The sequence below is a fragment of the Triticum urartu genome, chromosome 5A (assembly GCF_056163025.1).
Source record: "Triticum urartu cultivar PI428250 chromosome 5A, HENAU_Tu73, whole genome shotgun sequence".
NCBI classification, from domain to species: Eukaryota; Viridiplantae; Streptophyta; class Magnoliopsida; order Poales; family Poaceae; genus Triticum; species Triticum urartu.
Window position 1 is genome coordinate 623,162,203 of NC_141877.1, and position 5,527 is coordinate 623,167,729.

At 49.5% G+C, this 5,527-nt stretch overlaps 1 pseudogene; it reads right to left on the bottom strand.

Moving 5' to 3' along the window:
• Positions 1 to 690: 690 nt before the first annotated feature.
• Positions 691 to 2,586, bottom strand: LOC147973470 (uncharacterized; annotated as a pseudogene).
• Between the last annotated feature and the right edge of the window lie 2,941 nt (positions 2,587 to 5,527).

Below are 5,527 nucleotides of genomic sequence, written 5' to 3' on the forward strand. Positions count from 1 at the left end.
CAGCCTCCTCAGTGTCCATATTAGCTCCATCCTCATGCTCATAGCCATCATCACCACTCCAACCATCAAAATTAGCCTACAATATTCCACATAAGCAAGTGTAAGTTGTCATTAACAAGTTTTTATTATTGTATGACATGTAAAAGTTTGGACCGAACCTGGCTTATGTTATCCGCGAAAGATTCAACACCATGATTTTCCTCGTTCTGGACATCAATATCCTCCTGCACATAAAAAATCATATGCACATCTAAGTACCCATATGGTTCTTTGTCCGACGAAATGAATGTACACGTCACTTACATTTTCACTACAAGCACCCTCCTCCTTCTTTTCAAAATCCTCCTCAGGTAAATTATCGTACGACGACCAGGATTCATTGTCGCTGGTATCATCATCATTTTTAATTTCATTACCATTCGTATAATCAACACTATCGCTACCATCTCACTCACTCGTCACCAAGAACAGATCCATAAATCCAGTTTCTTTATCCATTGAATGACCTCACTACCAACACTGCAATATTTAAAATAAAAATTCATCTATCAATTTTAAATCAAATTAAATGTACTATGGTCATACCGATGAGTACTTCATATCTAACAAGTGATTGCAGATAATTATTTATAGGTACGAAGTTTTTTTTGACAAAGTAGACGACTTACATGGTAGGTATGTGCACTTCGGCCGGCCTGGCCTGGCTGCGGACGGCGAGGACGTTCCCGGGGAGGTTGATATCGAAGTTGCGGGCAGCAACGGCGTCCACGTAGGCCACATCACCGCGATGACCTACACAGAGGCCAGATCACGTATGGCGGGCGACTCCAACAACGTCCACAGCGGCTAGATCTCGGGGGAAGACGGGGAGAATGGTCGGCGATCGGCGAGGAAAGGCAGCGATCGGCTGGACGGGAAAATGTTGGAATTGGCAGCGTGATCACAGCTAGATCGGCGGAGAAAGGCGGTGATCGGCTGGTAAGGGCGACGATCGGCGGGGCGGGGCGACGTTGGAATGGGCCGCGTGATCAACGCAGGTCATGGGTCGTTTTTTACGCGACGGGAGGGGATAGATGCGAGCCGTCCGTATCGGCTCCAGCCATGCGCTCTCCTCTACCTGTATAGGCACGCCACATACGGCACGGGATCCGTTAAGCACCGTATGCCCAAAATGCCCTTATATGTTAAGGGGGGGTGTACCGAAGCAAACCTCTTATGTGAAATACATACATAGGCTTAATATATAATGAGATGCTGAAAAAGGACGTCGACCACCGCTCCGACCACCCAGGCGACGATGGGGCTCGAACTGAAGACAGCAGCTGCCACGACGGGGCCAGCCAAATGGAGGATCTTGAAGTAGAGCCGCGGGTTCGCCGCGAATGCAGGGCGTGATATCAGCACGCCGGCGGCGCCCGGGCCGACCATGGTAACCCTGGTGCAGCACAGCACCACCCACGTGGCGATGGCAATCAAGCAGTCCCGGCAGAAGCAGAGGACCAGGCCGAGCGTCGGTGCGACCTGCACGGCGGAGTTGCACAGGAACTGCCAGCAGTAACAGACCACGGACGCAATGACCTGATAGCACTACCAGACCAGGGCCGCGACGCAAACAACCGCGGCGATGGCCAGCGCATAAGGGAGCGCGACCGCGGTGGCGTCCTTGAGCCACCACCAGAACGCCTCCAAGGCCGGGACGAGCTCGTGGGCCTTGCCCGCGGCCGTGGCCACGAAGCGCTGGACGAGCGGCCAGAAGCCAGCCAGATCGAGGCTGATGCCGCCGACGGTGTTCTGCACCTACCGCCACAAAGACTCTAATGGGAGGACGAGGCTATGGGTAGCGCTGGCGAGCGCGGCGGGGAGGCCTGCGAAGATGACCCGCATGTGCTCCCAGAAGCCGTCCAAGCCGGAACTGACGCTGGCTGCCGCGGCCTGGAGCCACTGCCAGAGAGCTTCAAACGGCACCACAAGAGCGTGGAAGCCGAAACTGATTCTTGCGGGGGCGGCCTGAAGCCAGTGCCATGCCGCTTCAAACGGAACCACGAGAGCGTGGCCGGCACTACCGAGCACCGCGACGAGGTTTTCAAAGCAGACGCTCACGCCGTCGGCGGCGGACTGCAGCAGGTGCCAGAGCGCCTAGAACAACACAACCAGAGCGTGGGCCGTGCTCCCGAGCGCGACGACGAGGTTGTCGAAGCAGAACCTCACGCCAGCGACAGCGGACTGCAGCAGGTGCCAGAGCGCCTCGAACGGCACCACTAGAGCATGGGCCGCACTCCCAAGCGCGGCGACGAGGCTGCTGAAGTAGAAGCTGACGCCGCCGGCGGCCGGCTGCAGCAAGTGCCAGAGCGCCTCGAACGGCAGGACGACCAGGTGGGCGACGGCCGCCTGCAGCCAGTGCCGGAGCACCTCAAACGGCAGGACGAGCAGGTGAGCCACGCTCGCGAACAGCCCGACGATGAGCTGCCACAGGCCGTCAAGGCCGAAGCTCATGCCGACGGCATCGGCGGCGATTCCTTTGGCCACACTGCCGCCTGCGCCGTGCAGGAGCCTCCGTGCTGCTGTGTCAGCGAAGGCCATTGCTTGCTCTCACGCAACCTTTCCTCCTTTTCCGAGAACAAGATTCCTTCTGTCCGAGCGGAGTGTTGACATATAATGTGCTGCCTAATCTCTTCTATTAGATTGACCTTTTTATTGCATTGGCTAGAGCATGCACTTCTACATGGTATCAGAGCCAAGAGGTCTTGAGTTCAAGACCTGGATCGCACAATTAAAATTGCTTTTATTAGATCGGTCTTTTGGTTGCATTAGCTAGAGCATGCACTTCTACATAGAGTGGAGTGGGTGACTGGCTGCTGCTGGAGTGAGGAGTCTTCTCTTGACTGGGCTAGGTCTCCTTAATAATTAATTTAAATTAATTTCTGAGACCGTATATATGCCATTGGATGGTCAGGGTGGCTTCGTCGAATCGTCGTGGATGGTTCCCAAAGCATATGCTTTTTTCATGAAATGAAAAGAAATGAAATGCCCATTGGGCAGTCAGCTTCGTCCTGGCTCGTGACTTACAAATTCTCTACAGTACAATCACATGGATGGTTTCCAAACCGTTATCTTAGAGCATCTCCAGCCGTTGAGCCCTCCAGGAGGCATTTTTTCGCCTCCTGGGACTGCCGGCGAGAACTTTGGTCTGGTGGCGTGAATTTTTCCACTCGCCACCCGCCCTTGGCCGCCCGCCCTAGCCGCCGTGCCCCTGGCCTGTCCGCGCGCGCCCCTAGCCGCCCGCCCTGGCCACCGCGCGTGCCCCGCCCTGCCGCACTCGCCTCGCCTGACCGTTGTTCGCGTCGTCGATGAGTGGCGCGTGTTTGACGACGGCCTGCCTACACGGCCTGGTGGGAAGAGAGGAGAGAGAGGAAAAATATGGCCGACTGCGGGCCAGATGCATGCCAAAAAGTAGCGCATGCGCCCTCGGCTCGCCCCCAGTGCGTTGGGTTTCTCATGGGAGCGCTGGCCGAAACTTTCCTCAAATCCGGCGAAAAAGGTGGTCTTGGGTTCATGGCTGGGGCGGTTTTTTATCACCGGCGCAAAAAAAGTGGTCCTGGAGGGGCTGTTGGGGGGTCTAGTGGAGATGCTCTTATGGTGAAAACAAAAGATGCTCGTCTTCGAACAATTCACCAATGTGGAGTACTTCCGCCGTCTAGATAACTCTACGCTTTATGTAATTTTGACTATAGATTTGATTACTAGAAAAATACAAGTATTTATTAGTTACAAAAACTGTAGTGTTGAATTCGTATTCGGAAAAAGGTTTAATGATATTATTTTTGTACTCTCTCCGTTCACAAATATAAGATGTTTTGGATATTCCAAAATGCGCTACATATAGAATGAAATGAGAGAATATACCCGATTCCTAAAAAAGTTAGAATATCTTATATTTAGGAACTGGGGTAGTACGTACGGAGTAGTATATAACTTATAGTTTGCTACTTAAATAAAATGTCAAAATTTGATTCAAAAAATGAGTAGAGTAATAAATCCGGACTGACGACGTAGAAACATAAACTTCAACAAACATAATACTCAACTTCAAAAAAAAACATAATACTCCGGGGCACGTATTTTACAGACCGTAAAGCTAGCTTTGTTGCCGGGTTACCACTGATATCTGTCAACCAATTTTTTTGGTAATGTTTATAATCTGACGTTAGATTTGTAGTTTAAAAATATGACATCATTTTTATATGCAAACTCGCATTGATATAATTAGTAATTTTTCTATTGATTTAATTTAGATTAATATAATGCCAACAATGCTAACACTACTAATCTCATACTAATTCGCAAAAAATATTAATCCCGTACAAAAACTAATCATATGAGTGCATAATAGGGATATTGTTGTTGTTATTATTATTATTAGGACATCACGCCTTCTTCGAGGCTAGGCTTAGCCTAAGCATGACCATATTAAAATTATTTCTAAAGCCAAGCCTGCAAGCGAAAGAGATTAAGGGTTGACACACCAATGGTAATCACGCTAAGGAAGGGCCGCCACAACAACTGGCAGATGATGGTTGTCGTCGATCTTATTTAGAAATAAGGTCGAAGATATGAACATTATGTAACCTGATGACGTGTTATTGAGTTTGTTAAGATGGACGTGATACATTGATATTAGTTTGTTAAGTGCAAATAAATATAGAGCTTTGTCGTCCTAATATGGATCTTTCACGTTTATTCCTAAAATGGATAAAGCCTCGTTTAGTTATTGCTATGAATTTTATAATTATATTTACTCTTTATAAATCATGTGTACAAACTACGGCACAGTAAATTCACGGTAACAAAAATATGTTCTTGCCCGCTACTGGCTAACTAGTTACGAGTGGCAAGCACACACTCAGCACTGATGTTATGTTAGCAGTGGCGGGAGGTCAGCGGCGGGCACTCCTAAGAGTCTCGCCCGACACCGTTGTTGGGAAACGCAATAATTTCAAAAAAAAATCTACACACACGCAAGATCCATCTAGGTGATGCATAGCAACGAGAGGGGAGAGTGTTGTCTACGTACCCTCATAGACCGTAAGCGGAAGCGTTATGACAACGTGGTTGATGTAGTCGTACGTCTTCACGATCCGACCGATCCTAGCACCGAAGATACGGCACCTCCGCCATCTGCACACGTTCAGCTCGGTGACGTCCCACGAACTCTAGATCCAGCTGAGGTCGAGGGAGAGTTGCGTCAGCACGACGGCGTGGTGATGGTGATGATGAAGCTACCGGTGCAGGGCTTCGCCTAAGCACTGCAACAATATGACCGAGATGGAAATCTATAGAGGGGGGCACCGCACACGGCTAAGACTGAAGGAAATATGCCCTAGAGGCAATAATAAAGTTATTATTTATTTCCTTATATCATGATAAATGTTTATTATTCATGCTAGAATTGTATTAACCGGAAACATAATACATGTGTGAATACATAGACAAACTTAGTGTCACTAGTATGCCTCTACTTGACTAGCTC